Source organism: Sarcophilus harrisii, chromosome 6, assembly GCF_902635505.1.
Source record: "Sarcophilus harrisii chromosome 6, mSarHar1.11, whole genome shotgun sequence".
NCBI lineage: Eukaryota > Metazoa > Chordata > Mammalia > Dasyuromorphia > Dasyuridae > Sarcophilus > Sarcophilus harrisii.
The window spans coordinates 135396887-135421538 of record NC_045431.1 but is presented as its reverse complement, the minus strand read 5'-3'; the positions used below and the strand labels follow the sequence as shown (position 1 = coordinate 135421538).

At 33.1% G+C, this 24652-nt stretch overlaps 1 long non-coding RNA gene across 1 annotated transcript in view; it reads left to right on the top strand.

The window, feature by feature from the left end:
• The window catches only part of LOC116419868, a 66896-nt gene extending 42456 nt beyond the window's left edge, over window positions 1-24440 (top strand). The window contains exons 2-3 of the long non-coding RNA XR_004230194.1: window positions 2532-2601; window positions 24258-24440. This is a non-coding gene — a long non-coding RNA (uncharacterized LOC116419868). The remainder of the gene's footprint in view (window positions 1-2531; window positions 2602-24257) is intronic.
• The last annotated feature ends 212 nt before the right edge of the window (window positions 24441-24652 follow it).

Sequence of the window (24652 nt, the reverse complement as noted above, 5' to 3'; positions counted from 1 at the left end):
GAATTCTGATTTCTTACCCCTCGCCACATACATACTTAAAATAAAATCAGTCAGTATACTAGCCTTCATTAAATACTTGCTATATACTCATTGAGCAGCATGGTGGCACAGTGGATAGAATGACTGGCGCATCTCTTCTTGAACTTAAATCCATTTTCAGAGACTAGGTGTGCCACTTAATCTAAGCACGTCACATAACTTTGTTTACCTCAGTTCCTCATCTGTAAAATGAGCTAGAAAAGGAAATAATAAACAATTACAGTATCTTTGCTAAGAAAAATCCCGAATCAAAAAGTCAGACATGACTAAGAAACAAATGAAAAACAATTCTTTAAATGAACCTTTCCCCAAATGCTATGCCTAATATCTAAATACATATGAATAGGAATTTGAGCACTTAAAGGTGATTTTTAATCTAATAGTATAAGCAGGAACCCACCTATATCCTCCCAATTCCACCAAACAATAAAAGAAATGAATGAATAGGTGGGTAAATGAATCAATGAATAAAGTCCAACATTTTTCCTGTAGTGACATAGATTTTATATTTTGATTCATTTCTACTTTCTCCAGTTTAATATATCTGGCCTGTTTCTAGCCAGAGTCAGCAAGACCAAATCATACCTATCAAACTATAAAGAATACTTTTTAGAACTAGGTAAAACAATAAAGACATTCATTCAGAAGATCAAAAGGTTAAGAATCTCAAGCAAAATAATGAAAAGTGGTGATAAAGCAGTGCAGTATCTCAAACTACATGAAACAAAGGTAACAGTGATTTGGTACTGATTAATAAAATAAAGATTGATCAGTGGAATACATTAGATATATAGTAGTGAAGAGCCAAAGAACATTGTAGCTTAGTATTTGAAAAATCTACAGTTGGAAGCTACTGAGAAAACTGTGAAGCATTCTGGGAAAATTAGGTATAAATGAACATCTCTCACTGTTTTCTAGGAACAGCTACAAATAGGCACATGACAAAACTGAAGGGTAATAGCATACTCAAAAGAACACACACACACACACACACACACACACACATCCCTTTCAAGCTGATGTACAGAAGAATTCATGATCATAGAAGCTGAAATTGATAATACTGATTAATTTTTAAAAATTCACACAAAGCTAATGCAACTAAAATTAGAAAAAAAAATAAGGAAAACAATTCTACCTGACAAAGGCCTAATTTCCACACTATCTAATGAACTTATTTCAATTTATAAAAAAATAAGAATGATTTCTAAATTGATCAATGATCAAAGGAGACAAACATGTAGTTTTCAAAAGCCACATGAAAAATAATGTTCCATGTCACTAATAATCAGAAAAATTGAAGTTTAAAACACTCTTAGATCTTTCCTTACAATGATTAACTTGGAAAAAGTTGGCAAAAAATTTAAAAGACAAATATTGGAGGGTCTGTAGGAAGCCACAGACATTCATGAAATAGTGATAAAACTGTAAATTGGCATTGTTATTATTCAGCATAATTTAGAAATCTTTTTAAAAGAAAAAGAAAACATAAGTATTCCAAAGAGATCAAATAAAATGGAAAAGAATACTATACTGAAAATTGTTGAAGTTTTTTCTTTAATGCTGACAAAGAACTGAAAAATATGAGAATGCCCAGAAATTGGGCAATGGTTAAACAAATTATGGTACATGATTGTAATGGAATAATATTGAGGTATAATAAGAAATGATAGAAGGAAATATTTCAGAGAAACTTTGGAAAATTTCTATAAGCCGGTGCAGAATAAAATGAGCATTTCCAGGAAAACCAATTTGTAAAACAATGACAATAACAACATTATAACAAACAACTATGAAATATTTAAGAGCTCTCATCAATGCAATGACCAAACGTAATTCCAGAGGACTGAAACATACCACATCATGTCTTATAAAGAAAATATACACACACACACACATATATACATACATATCCACACATGCGCACACACTTACACATGATCTCAATTTATCTATCTCCTATGCATAGTATGTCCAATGCTGAATTTTCAGTAGGTTTATTGCAAGAGGGTTAAAAGGTAGAGAAAAATAGATTTTTATTAATTTAAACAATGGATTTTAAAGAAAATATTAAAATAAATTTTTAATTTTAAAACTACCAAAAAGTTCAGAAATATAAAATGAATAATCATTCATATAAATAACTAAGGCAATTAAATTTAAATTGTAAGCAGATTTAATAGACACCAATCAGAAAACAAAAATTAACTTCATAAATTTTAGGATTAGGATTCTGAAAATTCTCATTTCCTACAAAGAATTTTTTTCTAAAAATAATGTTTTAACATTCCCAAGTATTTTTAAAATTTAAAGATAACCATCTCCCAAAGGCAAATTTATCTTAGCTAATTCTGAGTTATTCCATTAGCTATACTTTTTCAAGATTCTTTCATTAACTCTTGATTCCAACTTCATTGTTTTTGTACCTATGTTTTGTACCTGTGAAAAAAAGGATTTACCAAATTTCTTTTCTTTTCCTTTTTTTCCTTTAGGTAGCACATTTTATGATGAAATCTCAAGCATGTAGTAAGAAAAGAGAAATCACTCTTTTTTGTGCTCTAGGTAAGTGTGCCTGCTCTCTGTCTTGGGCCATTATTTTGTCTTCAGATATTGCCTCAATCCTTTCCTCTCTGAAGAATTAGATCTACAGAGGGAAAAAAATAGCATATGCTTGCCTAAATGCCAGATTATTTCTTTGTTTTGACACTACTGCTGATTCCTTTGCTTTGAGACATCTCATATAACATTTTTTCTTGCCTTAAGAAGTTGTTAAAATGAATCTTTAACTGTCTTTCATAGTTTCAAGGCCATAATCATAGAACACACTCCAGAAAAACATTGAAGGTTTAAATCTCTCTCTCTTGCCTCCCAAGTGCTCCCCAAATTTCCCTTTCTTCTGCATTCAAATCACAACATGCATTGTTAATGTAAATGGTAAATAGCTAAGTAGTTCAGTGGTTAGTGTTGAAACTGGAGTCAAGACCTGAGTTCAAATCTATCCTCAGATACTTACTAACTGTGAGACCCCTAGGCAAGTCACTTTTTTTGCCTCAGTTTCATCTGTAAAATGAGCTGAGCAAAGAAATAGCTAACTATTGCAGCATTTTCTTTTTTCTTTTCTTTTTTTTTTATTTAATAGCCTTTTATTTACAGGTTATATGCATGGGTAACTTTACAACATTAACAATTGCCAAACCTCTTGTTCCAATTTTTCCTCTTACCCCCCACCCTCTCCCCCAGATGGCAGGATGACCAGTAGATGTTAAATATATTAAAATATAAATTAGATACACAATAAGATCTTGTCAAACCGTTATTTTGGTTGTACAAAAAGAATTAGATTCTGAAATATTGTACAATTAGCTTGTGAAGGAAATAAAAAATGCAGGTGGGCATAAATATAGGGATTGGGAATTCAATGTAATGGTTTTAGTCATCACCCAAGTTCTTTTCTCTGGGCTGGTTGGTTCAGTTCATTACTCCCATTGGAAATGATTTGTTGATTTCACTGCTGGAGGATGGCCAGGTCCATAAGAACTGGAACCCTATAGTAATTGTTGGAAGTATTTGGGACTCCTGGTCCGCTCATTTCACTCAGCATCCAGTTTGTTAAGTCCTCCAGGCTTTTTCTGAAATCATCCTGTTGGTCATTTCTTATAGAACAGTAATATTCCATAATATTCATAACCACAATTTATTCAGCCATTCTCCAACTGATCATCCAATTCAGTTTCCAGTTTCTGGCCACTACAAAGAGGGCTCCACAAAACATTCATGCACATACAACCCCTTTCCCTTCTTTATTATCTCTTTGGGATATAAGCCCAGTAATCCTGCTGGATCAAAGGGGCATGCACAGTTTGATAACTTTTTGAGCATAGTTCCAAACTACTTCCAAAATGGTTGGATTTTCACAACTCCACCAACAATGCATCAACCCAGTTTTCCCAATCCCCTCCAACAAATCATTATTTTTCCTGTCATCTTAGCCAACTACGTTGTGTGTGGCATCTTAGAGTTGTTTCTTAATTTTATTTCTCTGATTAATAATTTTAGGCATCTTTTCATATGACTAGAAATAGTTTTCAATTTCTTCAATCTGAAATTGTCTGTTCTTTATTTTTGACCATTTTTCAAATTGGAGAATGGGATTTTTTTATAAATTAGGGTTAATTTCATATATTTTGGAAAGGAGGTTTTATCAGAACCTTTGACTGAAAAATATTTCCCCAGTTTTTGGTTCCCTTCTAATTTGTCTCATTAGTTTTATTTGCAAAAACTTTTCAGTTTGGTATAATCGAAATTTTCTATTTTGTGATCAGTAATGATCTCTAGTTCTTCTTTAGTCATAAAGTCCTTCCCTTTCCACAGGTCTGGGAGGTAAACTATCCTGTGTTCCTCTAATTTATTAATAATTTCATTTTTTTGCCTGGGTCATGGAACCCATTTTGACCTTTATCTTGGTTCGGTGTTAAGTGTGGATCAATGTCTAGTTTCTGCCATATTAGTTTCCAATTTTCCCAGAAATTTTTTATCAAATAGTAACTTCTTATCCCAAAAGCTGGGGTCTTTGGGTTTGTCAAAGACCAGGTTGCTATATTTGTTGGTTGTTTTATCCCTTGAACCTAACCTATTCCACTGATCAACTAATCTATTCCTTAGCCAATACCATATGGTTTTGGTAACTGCTGCTCTATAATATAGTTTTAGATCTGGAAGGGCTTAAAACCTTCATTTGATTTTTTTTTCATTAAAATTCCCTTGAAATTCTTGACCTTTTGTTTTTCCATATGAATTTTTTATTTTTCTAGGTCATTAAAATAGTTTTTGGGGAGTCTGATTGGTATAACACTAAATAAATAGATTAGTTTTATAATAGTCATCTTTATTATATTTCTTGCCCTATCCAAGAGCATTTAATTTTTTCCAATTGGTTAGATCAGACTTAATTTTGTGTGAAAAGTAGTTTTAATTTTGCTCATAAAGGTTTTCTTGGATTTTCCCTTGGGATAGATTCCTAAATATTTTATATTACAGTTTACTTTAAATGGAATTTCTCTTTGTAACTCTGACTGTTTGGATTTTTAAGTGATATTAAAGAATCTGATGACCTTATGGGGTTTATTTTAAACCAGTAACTTTGCTAAAGGGGATTATTTCAAAACTTTTAGTAGAATCTCTTGGGGTTCCTCTAATAACCATCATGTCGTCGGCAAAGAGTGATAATTTGGTTTCCTCATTGCCTATTCTTATTCCTTTTAACTTTTCTCAGCTCTTATTGCAAAGTTTAGGGTTTCTAATACAAAAAGTAACAGTGATAGTGGGCAACCTTTGTTTCCTCCAGATCTTATTGGGAAATGGTTTGGTTTGTCTCCACTACATATGATGCTTACTGATGGTTTTGAAATAGATGCTGCTGATTATTTTAAGGGAAAAGGTCCATTTATTCCTTAACTTTCAAGTGTTTTTAATTGGAATGGATGTTGGGTTTGTCAAATGCTTTTTCTGCATTTTAAATGATCATTATTTGGAAAATGGCCAATTACATTGATAGTTTTCCCTAATATTGAACCAATTGCATTCCTGGTATAAACCTACTTGATCATAGTGTATTATTGGAGATGATTTTTCTGTAGTGTTTTGCTAATATCTTATTTAAGATTTTAGCATCCAGTATTCATTAGGAATTGGTTCATAATTTTTTTCTCTGTTTTCCAACCTACCGGTTTATTATCAGTACCATGTTTAAGGTTATAGAAGGAATTTGGTAGGACTCTATTCCCCTATTTTTATCAAATAATTTATATAGCATTGGGGCCAATTGTTCTTTAAAATGTTTGGTAGAATTCAATGTAAATCCATCTGGTCCTGGGGGATTTTTTTCTTGGGGAGTTTTTAATTGCCTGTTCTATTTCTTTTTCTGAATGGACTATTCAAGCAATTTAATTCCTCCTTGTTAGTCTGGGAAGTCTATATTTTTGGGAGGTGATTCCATTTCACTTGGGTTATCAAAAAGTAAAGTTGAGGAAAATAACCATTTTTTCTAATTTCCTCTTCAGGGGAAAGTTCTCCCTTTCATTTTTAAGACTACTAATTTCATTTTCCTCCCTCCTTTTTCTAATCATATTTACCAAAGACTTATCTATTTTTTGGTTTTTCATAGAACCAACTCTTTAGTTTTTATTAATTAGTTCAATAGTTTTTACTTTCAATATTTTAAATTTTCCTTTTAATTTTAAATTTCAAATTTAGTATTTGATTGGGTTTTTAATTTGGTCTTTTTTAAGTTTTTTAGTTTTAAAAGCCCAATTAATTTTTTTCTCTGTTTTATTCAAGTGCCTCTAAGGATATAAAATTCCCTCTTATTATCTTTGGCTGGATCCCCACAAATTTTGGTATACGTCTCATTTATTATCTTGAGTGAAATTATTAATTTATCTATAATTTGCTACTTCACCCAATCATTCTTTAAGATAAGTTGGTTTAGTTTTTCCAATTACTTTTTGGTCTATTTACCCCTAACTTTTTTTGAATGTAGTTTTTATTGCATCAAATTGAAAAGAAAGCATTTCATTTTGCTTTCTTGCATTTAATTTTGGGTTTTTGTCCAATATATGGTCAATTTTTGAATAGGTTCCAGAACTCGGAAGAAAGTTATTCCTTTCTATCTCCATTCAATTTTTTCTCCAAAGATCTAAATACCTAATTTTTCTTAATATTCCTATTTACCTTTAATTTCTTTCTTATTTGTTTTGTGGTTTGATTTTCTAATTCTTGAGGTGCAAGGTTGAGATCTCCCATATTACAGTTTGTTGTTATTTCTTCAACTCTCTTCTTTCTCCTTTAGGGAAGTTGGATGCCTTCCCTTGGTATATATATTTAATTGATATCCTTCCTTGTTTATTGCCCTTTAGCAAGGTTTGGTTTTCCTTATCTCTTTTTAATTAGATACATTTTTTTTTGCTTGATCTGGAGATAAGGATGGCTACCCCTGTTTTTTGGCTTCACCTGAAGCATAATAGATTTGCTCCAGCCTTTTTACCTTTTCCTATATGTTTCCCTGCTTTAAATGTGTTTTTTGTAAACAACATATTGAGGGTTCTGACTTTTGATTATCTGTTTATCTGCCTCCTCCTTTTGGGGAGTTCATCCCATTCCATTTACGGTTAAGAATTACTAAATTCGGTTCCTGCCATCCTAATAACCCCAGATTATGCTTTTACTTTTTCTTGCCTCCCCAACCCTCTTTCCCCTTTTTGAACTTATGCCCCCACTTGTATCATGATGTTACCCTCTTTAGAATCCCTCCCTCCCCCATTTGGAATCTTTTCCTTTTCTTCCTTATTATCTTTTTTCTTTTCCCTTTTCCTCTCCCCCTTTTTAATGAGGCAAAGAAAATTTTCTAAAACAAATGTCAATTATTTTTTTCTTTGGGCCAACTCTGATGGAGTAAGATTCACCAAATTTCCTCCCCCCTCTAAATTCCCTCAGATAATGATAATTTCCCTTTGCCTCTTTGTGGATGTGTTTTTTTAACCCTCCTTCCCACCTTATTCTGCCATCATCCCTTTTCCATATCTACTTCCATTTTTTATGTTATATCAGTAAAATCAAATTATACATGTTTCTTTTTGTATATCCACAACAAAATACAACCTCAAGATTTATTTTACCTTTTCCCATCTCTTGGGTTCTATGGTTTGGAGATCCAAATTTTTTTTTTAGTTCTGGTTTTTCCTTAGAAAAAAATGGAATTCATTTGTTGTCCATCTTCTTCCCTGGAAAAATGCTCAACTTAGTTGGGGTTTATTCTTGGCCGCATCCCAAAGTTCTTTGCCTTTCAGAATATCAGATTCCAGGCCCTTCAGTCCTTTAATGTGGAGGCAGCCGATCTTGGGTGTCCTTATTTGGCACCTCGGTATTTTTGGTTTTTTTTTTGGTTGCTTGTAAAATTTTTTCCTTAATCTGATAGTTCTAAATTTGGACAATATTCCTTTTGGGGTTTTTATTTTAGGGTTTTCTTTCAGAAGGTGTTGGCAATTTTTCAATGTCTATTTTACTTTCTGATTCTATTACAACTGGGCAATTTCTTTATTATTTTTGCAAAATAAGTATCCAGGCCTTTTTTTTCATCATAATTTTTTGGAAAGGTCCAATAATCCTCACATTATCTCCAGATCTATTTTCTAAGTCTGGTCGTTTTTTTGCAAGTAGATAATTCATGGTTTTTTATTTTTTTTTGTTTTTGTTGACTGATTCTTGCTGTCTCAATGAATCATTAGTTTCCTATTTGTTCAGTTCTAATTTTAAAGAATTATTTTTCATTAGCTTTTTTTACTTCTTTCTTATATGTCCAATTGAGTTTTTTAAATGTATTGTTTTTTCTGGAATTTTTTCCATTTCACTAATTTTTTTTTTTTTTTAGTGAATTATTTTTTTCCAATTCACAGATCCTATTTTTGTGAGTTCTTTGTCTTTTCCACTTCACAAATCCTTTCTTTTTGGTTCTTTTGTCTTTTCCAATTTACAAATCCTACTTTCTAGTGAATTCCTTTATTTTTTCCAATTCACAATTTTACTTTCCTGGATTTTTTACTTTTTCCAATTCATATTTCAGGAAGTTGTTTCCTCTTGTAAGGCTTCTCTTTCCTTTCCCCATTTATCTTCTAACTCTCTTTTTGGACTTTTAATTCTCTTCTTAGAGCAATCATGAAAGAGGACAGTCTGGTGGTTTTTGCTATTTGCTGTCTCTTCCAGGTTTGGTTGACCTGCTCTTTTCTGCATAGAATCTGTCTATTGTTCTTTTCATCTTTTTTATTCATGTTTTAAAGCCTTTTGGATGCCTCCTAGGCAAGGGGGTTCCAACTTCCTCTGCAGAGCAGGGAGAGATTAAACCGGTTTCCTGCTCCAGGTTGGGAGTGCTCTTGGTGAGGAGTTTTTCCTTCCCCAACAGGAGGTGGATTCAGCACTGGCCGAGCTATGGAACTGCCCAGTAGGGCTGTGTGGGTTTGCGATTTCCCTAGGCTAGAGACTAAGGGGTGAAAGTGTCACTGCCTCAGGCCAGAGCCTCTTGTGGGGCTGTGGGTATTAGCAGTTGACCCTAAACTGCTGATTCTACAGGAATTCTGCCCGGCAGTCTCTGCTCCAACAATTCTGCCCCAGCATCTCTGCCCGACAAATCAACCCTGCGAAAGCTCTATGGCCCCAAGCCAAGCCCCCCACTGCACAGATTAAAGGGTAACCTGGGCTGTGCCCTCCTGCCTTGCAGGTTCGCAACTGCCCCAAGGAAAAGCCCTGTACTGTGGGTTGGGGCTGCGAGCTTGTGCTGAGATCTGTGTTTTCACTTTCGGTTTGAGGCTCTCCTGGGAACCTCATTTCTCTCCCAGTCTACGCTGATCTCCCCCCTGGCCCTGGAACCAACCTTTTTTTGGTGAGACTGCAGATTTTCTTCGGCTGGTGAGTTGTTATACTTCTTATCTTTATGAATTGTAGCAGTCAAGACTATTTTTGAGGCTCGATATAATATTGATAAAGAGGGTAAGAGAAGAGCTTAGAAAGTCGCATATGCCTTCTCCGCCATCTTGGCTCCGCCCCTTCTATTGCAGCATTTTCTAAGAAAATTTTAATTAGGTCATGAAAAATCAGACATGTCTGAAAGGACAGTAACAAAAACAATGGCTTTATCACAATTATAAGATGCACACACACACACCACACACACACACAAATGTTAACCATAGAAAGTTTAAGAAAATAATTTAATGTTAAGAAGTAGAAATAAAAGCATCCCCTTCCTCTAAACACCATGCTCTTTTTATCATAGAAGAGAGGGAGGCAAAAAAGAAAACAGAAATGAAGAATCATTTCCTTTGGTCTACCCTGTAGATGGTTTTCATCGCCCCAAGAAATACCCTGACACACAAGCAAAATTATACAAAACTTGGCACCATGATCTCATAATTATAGGTTTTTTCATTATCATGAAAGCTGTCTCTCCTGTTCTTCCTATCTCTTCCACACGGCTATACTAACATTTTTTCCCCTTCTTAATCTCATAAATATGGAGGAAAAGAAAGCAGAGGGAAGAGGAATTAGCTGATGAAAGCAAATCAACTCTTTTGATCCTAAAGTCAGCCCAAGTGATTGAGAAAGACATTGGGAGATGCCTACTTATAACCAATGACAGAAAAAAGGGAACAGATTCAAGATGTGTTTTAGAGATTCAGTTGACAGTACATGTCAACCAATTGGCTCTATAGTATGAGTAATAGAATCAGTTAGTCCCTTACTATCAAGGGATATCTAGGTGGTACATTGTGACCTATGTGACTTTGGAAAAGTCACTTAACTGTTTGACTCAGTTTCTTCATTTGTTAAATGAGTTGAAAAAGGAAATGATAAGATACTATAATTTCTTTGCCAAGAAAAACCCCAAATGTGATCATGAAGAATTGGACTCAACTGAACACATTAACAAACTTTCAATTTTTATTTTCTTTGTTCACTTTATTATTGAATCAGTCTTTCACTAAGACTGATTTTAACATATGATAAGTGCTGGGACATTGTGAAGAATCTCACACTGCCATATGACTTACTGTGAAAGGAGACTAGGCAAAGCATGGACAATTGAAGTTGATGAATTGGGACAATTACAAAATTACTAGTTAATAGGCATGACATTTTTCTTTATTAATTTTCTTCTAAGACTGGTAGTAAGTAGCAAAATGTATTTGAGTTCCTTTTTGCTTTTACTTCTTGGGAGTGTACCTTGTTAAAAATGCAAATGAGCAGAGCAATAACATTCAATTTATAACTAAAGAGGGAAGATGAAAAATGAGGAGGCTAAATAAAAGTAAATTAAATAAATCAGCCCTGAAATAATGGAGACAACTATACTGAAATACAATGTTTACCTCTGGAGTCCCAATATTTTATTCTTATTTTTAGTTTCTTATGTGTGTCCTAGAATATTGCAATTAGCATGGGGGGAGGATAGATATGACTTTCAGATGTTACTTAACAGAATAGTAAACTCAGAAGTAAAATAATTGAATCAAAGAATTAGAAAGCTAGATGGAATTTTAAAGATGATTTTCATTTCACTCTCTTCCTTTTATAGGTAAGGAAAGTAAAATCTGGAGAAGTTGTGACTGGCCCATGGGCAGATAATTACTTCTTGGCAGAGCCAGAACAAGACACCAAGTCTAATGACTTCTTGTCAGTAATTTCCTCATACTAGCATTGCTTTTCTTATTTGACATTTTCTTTGGCTTAGATTCAGAATCTGTTTTTAGGTAGAATTTCAATCAAAAGTAGTTTGTGAGCATTTTTCTTCCAAGTCCTGGTTATCATCTCTAATCCAAGTTTCACACAATTGTCAATGTGATTTTTGTCAAATGCATAGGTTTAATGAATAGTGTGTGTCTTTTCATCTAGTTCTGTTACTTCTAGTTCTAGACCTAAAAGAGATCAAAGTAAGAGAAAAAGGTCCTGTGTGTATAAAAATACTTATAGAAACTTTTTTTCCCTTGTAGTCAAAAAATACCTAGACACTAAATGGATATCAATTAATGGAGGAATGGCTAAATAAGTTAAGATATTTCAATGTATAGAATACTATTGTAATATATCAAATGAAGTAGTTGATTTCAGAGAGATACAATACCTATAGAAGAATTTATACTATATTAATGCAATAGAAATGAACGAGTTTGAGGACTTTTAAAACTGAGGAAGAATGAAATGAACAGAACCAAGAGAACAATTTTTACATCAACAACAACACTGTAAAGACAAACTTTAAAAGCTTTAAAAACACTGAAAAATACAATGCTTCTAAAGGACCAATGATAAAAGATGGCATCATTACAGAGAGGTGATAAATTTAGGATAACATTATCTATATCTGTCTTTCAAATATCTACAGATTTAAATATAAACATGTAATTTTCTTTTAACAAATATGTGTATTCAGCAAAACAAATTCTTTCATGGCTCAATACACACACACACAAACACACACACAAAACATGCACTCCTATGTGTATAAATTTTAAAGGAAGTTTGCTGTCTACACATATTTGTTAAAATAATGTTTTTCTTCTCTTTTATTTCTCTCCAATGGGGAAAGCAATAGAAGAGAGAGAAAAGAGATTTGTTAATTTTTTTTTTAATAGAGGTGTGTGTATATGTGTGTGTGGAGAGGTATTGTTATAGATGTAGAATGTTGTATATATTTCAGATGTGATCACTGTATTTTTTGTTTTATCTAACTGTTTAACTTTATTACAAGAGCCTTTCCATGAAGTGGGGATAATCTGTGAATGTAATGTAAATAAAATATGTCAATACAGTTTTTTGTATGCAAAGTTGTCTCTTACATGTAGCATGGGGATGTTACTGTCTAGCTTGAAGAGAGGTAAAATAGACTTCTCCAACCTCTTCTCCCTCCATCCTTCTCCAAGGAAAACTAATTTCTGCTAGGAAGGGAAGCAGGAGGGTGAGGCCAGGGTTTGCCACTCTATTGTCCTCAGAGGAGTAGGTGTAATAGGCTGGAACTATATCTTTCTGCTCCCTTAAAATTGTTAGTCTAGGAGACAGATTATCAAGTTTAAACTTCCTTTTGATTGCTATTTCATTAATAGCAATACAGGACTGTATATCCATCAAATACCAGTTTCTAAATGAAGTAGTTATTTATGATGGATATGATAGGGAATTTGGGCAAAACTGACCATCTCAAAATTTGTGCTAGAGAAGGAAAAGAAATCAAGAAAGTGTTGAATCCACCCAGCAGATCCAACCCTGGCTCAGTGTTGCACTGAGAATAACACAGGTCAGGGGGGATACAAGCAAACAATTCATTGGATGGACAAGACTTTATAGAGCAAAATCACAATTGTGTATAAACAGTTATGGAAATTATGTTCCTTGTTTCTTCTGGCTGAACATATAATTTTAGCCAATTTCCTGGTTTTCTCAGTCATAGGATTTGCACATATATCAAGTTCTCAGGGTCATGTAGAACTATAGTAGTGTGATGATTGAGTATTCCCATCTTTTTATACCATCAAAAAATTTAAAGTACATAAAGGCTAATTTGAGTCTGCATCTTACTCTCCTCACTTACCCCTTTCTTTTGTTTTTGAAGAACAGTTTTTATGTCCTGATTTTTCCTTTCTACAATTGCTTGTCCAGTGGGATTGTAAAGTATACCTGTTTTATGGTAGATATTATATTGAACACAAAAAGCTACAAATTGATTACTTGCATAAACAGGCCTATTATCAGTTTTCAAGCATTATAGTATTCACAACAACAAAAGAACTCAGTAAAAATCAATAACATGATTGGTAGCTTCCCCCCTCATTGCAATAGCAATAGTGTAGCCTGAAAAAGTATCTACTAAAACACAAATGAACTTAAGCTTTCCAAATTCAGGAAAATGAGTGACATCCATTTACCATAATTCTAAAGGAGCAAAACTTTTTGGATTAATAATGGAATTCTGAGGTCCAGGATGAAAAGGCATACACTTTTGACAAGATTTGACAATATGTCTAGCTTGTTCTTGTGTAATGTCAAATTGTTTTCAAAGCATTTGAGCAGATTGGTGAAATTGGTTATGTGATCTTTGTGCAGAAATTTAAGCAATGAATCTGTAATTGTGTTTCCTTGTGATGTAGGCCTTGGAAGGGAAGTGTAAGATGGAAAATGCATAATGAAAATGGATCTGTTCCTTTCCCTTATTATCTTCTGTAAATAAATAACTGCCCAATGTCTCCTTTTTGATCTTTAAATTGAGCCTTCTTAATATGATTCCCAGTGTTCACTACATATTTGTTATTTTAAATTGTATTGATATCTCCTTGTAGTTCATTTAAAAATGTGATAATAGCAAACAACTCATTTTTTTTTTTAGTAGATTCAAAAGGTATGGTAATAATCTTTCTAATTTGTTTGGTGGGAATATTAATACAAGGACTGTTTATTTTTTTGTGGCTTCTGTAAAGACTAACAGAGGCCTCTTGTAAAGGGCTTGTTTTTACTTTTGAAAGATAAATCCACTGGTACAAGTGGACTGTTTGTAATAATTTGTTTACTACCTTACTATCATATTGTCCCTGATACATGGCTAATAATGTTTGCCAATGTTGGCTTGCTGAAAAAAAGCTCATCTCTTTGTCTATTAGTGTATGACACGCGTACAATTTTTGGGTGTTCCCTAGTCAATTGTTTCTGTTTTTAATGTCTTTTTGTCTAATGTCTAATGTCTGCAACACTAGAAGAATAAGGAAAAATAGAATTTTTTAGGTTGGAATGTGGAAAGCAATCATTCTCACACACTTAACTTTTGATGAATGCACCTTAAGGACATGGTTGGTGTATTTATATGGAAATATCATTCTCTGTCTGATCATCAATTCTTTTTAAAAATTGTTTATGGAGAGTTTCTTCAACACATGTCAATTGTTCTTCTGCCTCCTCAAGTTAATTGTCTAGGCAATTTCATGTCTAAGTTTTCCTTTAATATATCAAATAGAGCTTTTAGCACAATTCCTAATAAAGGTCTCAGCCAATTCAGATCCCTTAACAACTTTTGAAAATAAATTAGGGTTCTGAGGGAACCTTAATTTTTCTTCTTATCTGTAATTCCTTATTCTTAACTGTATATCCTAAGTATAAGAATGGTGATTTTCTTTGTATTTTATCTGGTTCTGTTACTAATCCCCACTTATTCAACTGCTTTTCAGCATCTTGTAATAAATATTTGTTCCAGTACTTCTTCATATGGACATCCACATAGAATGTCATCCATGTAATGAATTCCAAAAGGGGAAAAAATAGGTATGGCCCAATTGGTATAAATAATAGAGAAATTAAAAATTATTCCCTATGATAAAATGAAGGTAGAAGAAACAAAGGCACTGAGAAGAATGATATAGGTTAGGCGGGATACAAACAAGCAATCCATTTATTCACTGGAGGGACAAGACTTTTATAGAGCAAAATCATAATTGTGTATAAACAGTTTTGGAAATTGTGTTCCTTGTTCCTTCTGGCTGAGCACATAGTTTTAGCCAATTTCATATAACAAAAATTTTAAAATGAGAAAAACTAAATTCTTATCTTCCCTTGTAGCTTTTCAGCTAATTAAAAGATATCTTTGGAATTGAAAACACAGAACAAAAGAGGTTACAAAATGGATACTTAAGTTAATTAAGAAGATAAAAAAAAGTATTAATTGTTTTGTATAATGTCATGTCAGCATGAATCCAGTCACCCACATCGTTGGGTATTGAATGAACCCATATGTGATATCTAACTTAAACAAGGGGGTTGAATAGGGGCATATATTGTCCCCATTATCAAAAAGGAAGGGAATAGGCCCTGCAAACTATAAATCATTTATCTAGACTTTAATAACTGATAAGAATTATTTTTTATAATTTATTCATTTTACCAATTTTTTTTCCTTTTTAAATTTTGTCTTCCAAATTCCTTTTCCCACTTTCTCCATATACTAGACAGGCAAGCAAAATGGCATCAATTATACATGTGAAATCATGTAAAACATTTTCATATTAACCATATTGCAAAAAAAAGTTTAAAAAAAGTGAGAAAATTATATTTTACTTTGCAGCCAGAGTTCACAGTTTTATCTCTGTAGATGAATAGCATTCTTTTTTTTTCATCATGAACCCTTTGAAATTGTCTTGGATTATTGTATTGACCAGAATAGTCAGGTTTTTCAGAGTTCATCATCATTACAACATTGTTGTGACTGTGCTCAATGGTCTCACTTGGTTGTTCTCACTTACTTTTCCCTAATTGATAAGTATTCCCTCGATTTCCAATTCTTTGTCACTATAAAAAGAACTGCTATCAATATTTTTGCACATATAAGTCCTTTTCTTTTTTTCTTTAATTTCTTTGGAATACAGACTTAGTAATAATATTGCTGACCATGCAGTTTTAAAGCTATTAAATTGTTCCAAGGAATCACTGACTTAATTTAAGTTCATTAGTGTATGTACTTTTTCATTTAAAAGAACTCATATTTATGGATTGGGATTTTCAGTATTTTAAACCAAAGAAACAAAAATTTTAAAGAGATTAGATATCTAAGAGGACACTTCAAGTAGTCTTGTCAAAGACTGTTTTATAGTTAAATGTCATTGTTCAAGTAAAATAACAATACTCAACTTTAACTTGATTGTATTCTATGCATATTGTGTTATTGATACATCAATACATTGCTATATCATGAGTTCATTTTAATGCTTTAATAATTGAATTTCAAAATTAGTTTTCTTCACAAACCTTTGAGTTTTTTTATGTATGTAGAAACATTTTTCTGCAAATAGTTCCACAAATAATCCCCAGATTGGCAAAGAAGTGCTCTACACACACACACACACACACACACACACACACACACACACACAATGTAAAGAGCTCCTCATCTAGAGGTATATATTCCAATCAGTCCCTTGGTTATGCTTTCCTTCTCTTCACAAACTGCAAATGAAATAAAAAGCATTTATGCAATTTTTGTTGTTCAGTTGTTTTAGTCATGTCCAACTCTTTGTGATATCATTTAGGGTTTTCTCAACAGATATTAAATTGATTTGTCATTTTCTTCTCCAGCTCATTTTATAGATGAGAAACTGAAGCAAAAAGGATTAAGTTACCTTGACATAAATCCAACAGCTAGTAAGTATCTGAGGTCAAATTTGAATTTAGAAATGAGTTTTTCTGATTCTAGGCCTGATACTATATCCACCTAGTCACCCACTTTATGCAATTATCATTAAACAATTTCATTACATAAAATAAAAACTATTGAAAGCATGAGAATTAGTCACCTGCAATATAAAGAATATATTCCTTTAAATCCTCTGACATAGTCCTCCTCCAAAGACAAATATTTCTTTTAGACTACTTTTCCCTCTCTCTCATCTTCTTGCCACAAAATGGAACTTGGGGACAATAGATCAAGAGTTCAATGCATCAGTTTACTCTCCATTTGTTACCATTTAAGGAGACATCAAGCACATTCAATTAATTGTTGTTTAGTCATTTTTCAGTTGTGTCTGATTCTTCATGAACCTATTTAGAGTTTTCTTAGCAAAGCTATTGGAGTGGCTTTTCATTTCCTTCTCCAATTATAGATGAGAAAAATTAGACAAAGAAAGCTAAATTAAGCCCAAAGTCACACAGCTAGCAAACTAAATTTGAACTCAGGAAGATGAATTTTCTTGAGTCCAGGTCAATGTGCTTTGTCCACTGCACCACCTTCCTGCTTCATCTACTATCTCAAGATGAAAGAGTCCTGTGGAATTTTTGATGATTTTCATCATCACAGAAGCATAGAAATACTAGAACACAACATTACTTCCTAGGGTCACAAGACCTTTTTGTTGATCAAGGTCCAAAACTCTGTAGCATGGTCTTTTCCTGTCCCATATGTCCTTGCAAATCTCAACACTGAAAATTACACTAATTAAATGTTCCAAAAGGGAAAATCAACAGAAAGATTGCTGGACGTTTATAGCCAGAAATGACAGTGGGAAGGTGATTTAGCTGATTCTAATGTTCTCCTCTCACCTTGAAAATATTTATCCCATTCTACATAGGTCATTAACTTCCTCCCATCTCCTTACTCCAATTCCCCCACTTCTATATTTAGCCAAAAGGTCAAACATAGGTAAAAAAATGTGTAATTCTACTAGTAAAGAAGCAAAAATATCCTCACTGAATATTACTACATTAACAACTAGGTGATTGTGTGTTACCTAGAGAGTTTAGATGACTTTTAGTAGACCTCATAAAGATTTTTTGTGGGAAAAACAAAATCATATTTTGTCCTTTTCCCCAAATTATGGATGCAGTTGCTTTTTCATTGCCCTGGATTTAGTCTCTAGAACAATTTTTTTTGAATAGTCAATTCTTATTTTAGAATTTCATTTTTGGTTTTTTGTTTTGGCTTAGGATCATTTCATTTTTATATTTGCTTCCAAGTGGAAAGATACTTCCAGAAACAAATAAAAACCTTTTCTTGTTATGATCAAATTAGGGGCATACAATTCCAGAACTTCGAAAAATTATATTTATTATATTATAGTAACTTATAGCCATTATAATGGTATGGTCTTGGTATTTCTCTCCTCACTGACCTTTTTTTCCTTTTTGTTAAGAAAAAACTGGTTTTTTTGTTTTGTTTTACAAAATTTGGTTTTGTAGGTTTTTTTGTTTGTTTTTTGTTTTTTTGACTGAATGAATTTGATCTCAACAACTTCATTCTTTATTGTTCTCTTGTAGGTGATATTTTGCTAGCATTGATGCTGGTGAATAAAATAAGTATCATGAGTAATAGTAAAATAGGAGTTGTATCTCCTATTGGTTAAATCACTAGATTTCATTTGAGAATTAGAAAGGATTTCATTAAAGGCTTTTGTTGCCTTGATTCTACATGGCCCAGAACAATAGCTCTCATATAGAAAGCATGGGATGTCTTGAGTAATTTTGCAAATTGGAAATTTTTTTTAATTTTAAATTTTAAAAGATCTATAGACTGACCAGTACCTAAGATTTATCTGTGCAAGGCAATGCTTCTATCATAGAGCCCTGAAAAAAAATTTTTTTTACATATTCCTTGTCCTTTGTTCTTGAAGAGGACCAAAATTATATCACTATTTTAGAGTCAAATTAGCATGTCTGACTGTGACGGATTAGACCAATATGAGTTCAGAAGGCTCTGCCACAGGTGAGACCCAAATAGTCCTTATGAACATTTGGGGTGGATAGTCTAAATTTGCAGATCTCAAATTTCTTCTGAGTTAATTCAATTTTTCTTTGCTAATATAGAGAATAGCACTTTCTCTGAGCCACACTGAACACTCCTGTGCCAATGTCTCTTATGATTATACAATCAATTCTAAAGTTCTTAAGAGACCTTGAGACTGTCCTTGTATCAGTTTTTCTTACTAGCTTGTGAGTACCTGCCCTGAGTGAATTCTCCATAAAATAGTGTTTTGGGCAACTGTATATTTATCATTCAACAATGTAGCCAGCATTGTAAAGGCAACATGACTCTTGTATCTACAGCACAAAGTCATCACTCAGGAATTTAACTCTGATAGTAGACAGAGGAAGATTCCTATGGAGTAGTAGAGAAGAAAAAATCGTGTCTATTATGCTGCTAATAGAAATGAAGAAAATGGACAGAGGAGTGAAGTGTGTCATTGTGTGGCTTTTTCTCCCTCTAGCATGGGTGACACTAGTTTCATACTTATAACCAATAAGAAATGGTGAATGTTTTTGTTTGCATGCCTTACTGTTGCTCTTAAAGCTACCTTTATAAAAGGTTTTTTAGTGGTGGCAGTGTGGGCTTTGATTAATTTATTGAATTGTTAGAAATAATTCTGAATTTCTGAATTGGACATGGACAAGATTAGAAGTGCTAATCAGAGTTTTTCAGTGTTTAGGCTATTTATTGTACATTTGTGGAGTGTCAGGTAGGGGATGAGAAAGAGTTATCACTTTGAACATTGACTTTATATATAGGTTCATTCAGGTTTGCTTTTAAGCCTTGGATTTATTTATGTTTATGACTATATGATGTATTTTTTTTTAACTTAAAGCTGAGTTCTCAATGTTAGAAACATATTACTCCTTCATGTGGAACAATAGTATCACCAAACTCATCCTACTGAATTCCTTTCAAAGTCCAAATTCCATTCCAATGTGTATGTAATAAGATGGATCAAAGCCATTTTGCTTGCAATATAAGTAATTGAAATAGCAGAGAAATTCCAGGAAATTGGCTGAACTCTCCTCAGTTTCCCCTGGAAACAATGTTAAATCAAGCCTCTAAATAAATTCTGGAGCAATAGAACCTGCAGAAAGATGGAGTGTAACAATTGCCCAGCTTAGTGGGGCAGCTAGGTGATGTAATGGATAAAGGACCATCCCTGAAGTTAGGAGGACCTTGGTTCAAATCTGGCCTTAGACACTTTATACTTCTTAATTGTGTGACCTGGGTGAGTCATTTAACCCCAATTGTTTCAGAAAAAAAAAGAACCTTAATAAAGGTATCTCATGTGATTAAAATATATGTTCTCTAAATATTTAAGAATAGAGTTTCTAGAGTATATTACTACAGAAAAGAATAGATACTTTTAACAATCCAGATACCTGAAAATAAAAGTTTTAAATGAATTTGTAGAGGTGTAAGATAAACATTATTTTTGCTAGGTTGGCTTGAGAATCAAGTACTCTTATTTATAGAAATGTTTCTAAATTTAAGTATAACCACTGTTATGTCACACCATAATGTAGAAGAACCCTGGTCTCAGAACAAAAGAGTTGCATGGTTTAATTGCAACTCTGTTATTAATAATGATAATACCTATGATTTTTAATTTTTTTCAAAGTCCCTAATTTTTCAAATGCTTTTATGTCTTTAAGCAATGATAAGATTTTTAAAAAAATGATTTGTGGTTCAGTATAATTACTGAACTCCACAGGATACTTCCCCCACTCCCAAGTCCAGACTTAACCATCAATAATAATCCATTACTTAATGATCTTTTAGCTGCTTATAAATTCAATCTATTAATATATACAAATTAAAAACAAAGTTCTTGGCAAATATTACTTCATTTATTGCTGCAATAACCCTATGAAGAAGTACTATTAATATACCAATTTACTGATGAGGGTTGAAAATTTGCAGCAGATTAAATAGCTTTCTCAAGGTCATATAGCTAGGAAGTGTCTGAGGCCAGGATTTCAAGTCCCTCTGCTCGACTCCAGTCTAATACTCTCTCCACAGTATAATTTAGCTTCCTGTGTAAATTTGCTCAAGTAACTTAGACATATTTTCTTATCTTAAAATAGGGATTACAATACAATACTTGTTGCAGAATAACATGATTTCATTAAATATTTAGAGATGGAAGAGATCTTAGGGGTCATTCAGAGAGCACTCTTATTGAGATCAAGTTCATAAGTAGCAACTGACGTGGAATAACTAAAAGGGAAATTAGAGCAGTTATCCAAAAAAAAAATTCCAATTATAACTCATATCAAGTGATCATTAAACTTTGTTTTAAAACTTCCAAAGAAAAGAACTCACCTCTTAAAGCAACCAATTCTACTTTTAGCTAATAATGTATAGTAATAGTTTTTCCTTATATCAACACAAAGTGGATTTTATACCCGGTGTTTCTAGTTTTGCTTTCTAAAGGCAGAGATGAAACCTGAACATCCTTTCACATCACAGAGTGTTAAATACTTGAATACAATCAAAATGCCTCGCCTGAATCTTCTCTTGCCCAATCTAAAAGCTTCCCATTCTTCCAATCAAATCTCATATGCCATAGTCACTATTGCATTTTTTCTGGACACTTTCTATCTTATTAAAGACTTTCATATATTGTGAAGCTCAGAACAAAATACAATATTCCAAAAGAGATCTGACCAGGACAAAATGGTGAGCACTTTTCAACTACGAATTTCTTAAAACTATGGCTCTTAATCCAGTCTAACATCATATGATTTTGGGGGGATGCTGCTATACTTTATTGTTTAATATTGTCTAGAAATTTTTTTCACCTATTTGCTGTTTAACCATATTTTTTCTGCTTTGTGTTTGTAAAGCAGATTTCTGAACCCACATAATTAGTCAATGTTAGCTATAGTAATGAGAAGAAAAAGAATTGAAAGAATTAGAGTAGACAATGAGGAAACAAAACTATCACTCTTTGCAGATGATGTGCTAGTATATTAAGAGAATCCTAAAAAATAAGAAAAATAAACTACTTAAAATAACAACTTTATCAAAGTTGTAGGATATAAAATAAAACCACATAAATAATTGGCATATTACCAACAAAGCCCAGCAGCCAGAAAGAGAAATCCCATTTAAAATAATTATACATAATATAAAATATTTGAAAGTCTACCTGCCAAGACAAATCCAGGGACTATACAAACATAATTCCAAAATACTTTTAACACAAATAAAGCCAGAGCTAAACAATTGAAAAAATATGCATTGCTTATGGGTAGACTGAGCTATTTGAATAAAAATGACAATCCTATCTAAATTAATCTATTTATTCATTGCCAGACCAATCAAACTGCCAAAAAATTACCTTATAGAGTAAGGAAAAAAAATCTGAAATAACAAAAGGTCAAGAATTTCAAGAGAACTGATGAAAAAAAAAAAAACTGCAAAGGAAGCTGCTCTAGCAGTACCTAATCTAAAACTATATTATAAAGAGGCACTCATGAAAACCATCTGATACTAGCTAAGGAATAAAGTGGTAGATCAGTGGAATAGGACACAATAGCCAATGAGTAAAATCTTCTATTGTTTGATAAACCAAAGGCTTCAACTTCTGGGAAATTACCTGCTATTGGACAAAAACTGGAAAATACTATAGCAGAAACTAGGCATTGACCAACATCTCACCAAGATAACATCAAAATGGCTTCATGATTCAGATATAAAAAGTGATACTGAGCAAATTAGGAGAGCAAGGGATAATCGCCTATCAGATTTTTGGAGAAAACAAAACAGGAATTAGAGAACATGAAATACAAAATAGATAATTCTGACTGAATCAAATTTAAAAGATTTCACACAAACAAATCCAATGCAGCCAAGTTTGTTTATTGTTTCTGATAAAGGTCTCACTTCTAAAATATATATATAGACTCAAATTTATAAGAATACAAGTCATTCCACAATTGACATATAGTCAAAGGATATGGATAAATTGAAGAAATTTAAACTGCCTATAGTCATATTGGAAAATGCTCTAAATCATTGTTGGCTAGAGAAATGCAAATTAAAACAACTCTGAAGTACAATCTTATATATAGTAGATTGAATAATCTGACAAAAAAGCAAATTGACAAATGTTTGAGAATATATTGGAAAATTGGGATCCTAATGCATTGTTGGTGGAGTTGTGAGCTCATCCAACCATTTCAGAATGCAATTTGGAACTATGCTGAAAGGCATATCAAATACCCTTTTTTCCCCAGCAGTATCACTGCTGGTTCTATAACCTAAAGAGCTCATAAAAGAGGGAAAAGTACCCACATGTGCAAAAATTTTTGTAGCAGTTCTTTTTATGGTGGCAAGTAATTGGAAACTGAGTATTTGCCCATCAGTTGGGGAATGGCAAATAAGGTATGGTATTTGAATGTAACAGAATATTATTGTTCTGTAAGAAATGATGAGCAGACTGATTTCAGAAAAACCTGGAAAGACTCACATGAATTGATGCTAGGTGAAGATCATGTGATGATCAACTATTATGGACATTACTGAGATGTGATGATAAAAAAAAAATTCCAGTAAGGGTTGGAAAATGCCATCTATATCCAGAAAGATAACTATCTGAATGCAGATGGAAGCATACTATCTTCATTTTTTTGAAGGGTTTGTTTACTTTTCTTCATTGTATTTTCCCCTTTTATTTTGTTTTTTGCTTTGCAGCATGACAAATATGGAAATATGTTTAAAATGATTGTACATGTACAACCTATTTCAGATTGACCGCTGCCTTGGAAAGGGGGGGTGTAATGTTGTGCCACAGCTCTCTTTTAATGTCCTGACCCAATTTCCTTAATTGTCCTATTCAGTTACTCTGCCTCAGGTTATAACCATTCATGTTAATGTTAGGATAAAGGTCTTATATCTTAGTCTTTAGGCTATAATCATTCCCTCTTAATGTTTGCTGGAATAAAGGTATTTATCCATTTTAGACATCATTAGAATATCAGGAGCCTCTCCAGTACCTCCCATTATGTCATCCTAAGTGCCTCCCCCCATCAGGTCATCCCCATCCAGGTACCTCCTCCATTATGTCATTGTTCTTGTTGCCTATAAAAGAATCTTGTATCTGATGTTCACTGCTGGATTCTTTGAGACAATAGTCTCATTCAGCCCTGGGACCAAACCATGGATCCATTTGGTCCCAGTAAATCTCTCCATTTAATAAATTATTAAATACTCTCTAAGTTCTATCTTGCTCAGTTTCTCCAGCATTACATTTTGGAGGCCCCAGCGAGATGTTCGAAAATGAGCAGGATTAGAGATAAGAGACTTTCCGGTCTCTGCTTTGAGTATCAGGGTGGCTGCAGATCTGAATTCTTGGCCTGGAGAAACCGGGTCCCCCTGTATTTTTTTTCAGAGCCTCCAGGAAAGAGAACTGTTTCCAGGCACAACAGCCTGATGGTAGACACCCCCATTTTGGCCACAGGAAAGTAAGTCTGTCTGGGTACCTTTTGGGGTACCATCTGGTTAAGTCTTAAAACTTGTTCTGTCTGTAAGCTAGCATCTGGATTCCCAGAATTATGAAATGCTGATGGGCATAAATTCTGGGAATAGAATCTTCTGGACACAGGGGACCCTACCTGGGTGCCTAAGACACATCTGTGTGCCAGTTGGCACAACTCTGGGCATTCCAGAGTATAAATCTGGGTGTCTTTTTTTTAAGACGCCATCTGGCTAAAAAAAAAAAAAAAAAAAAAAGAAGGCTCTGTTTGGATTATGGAAGGGAAGATTCTGGAGCTGACAACTTCCTCA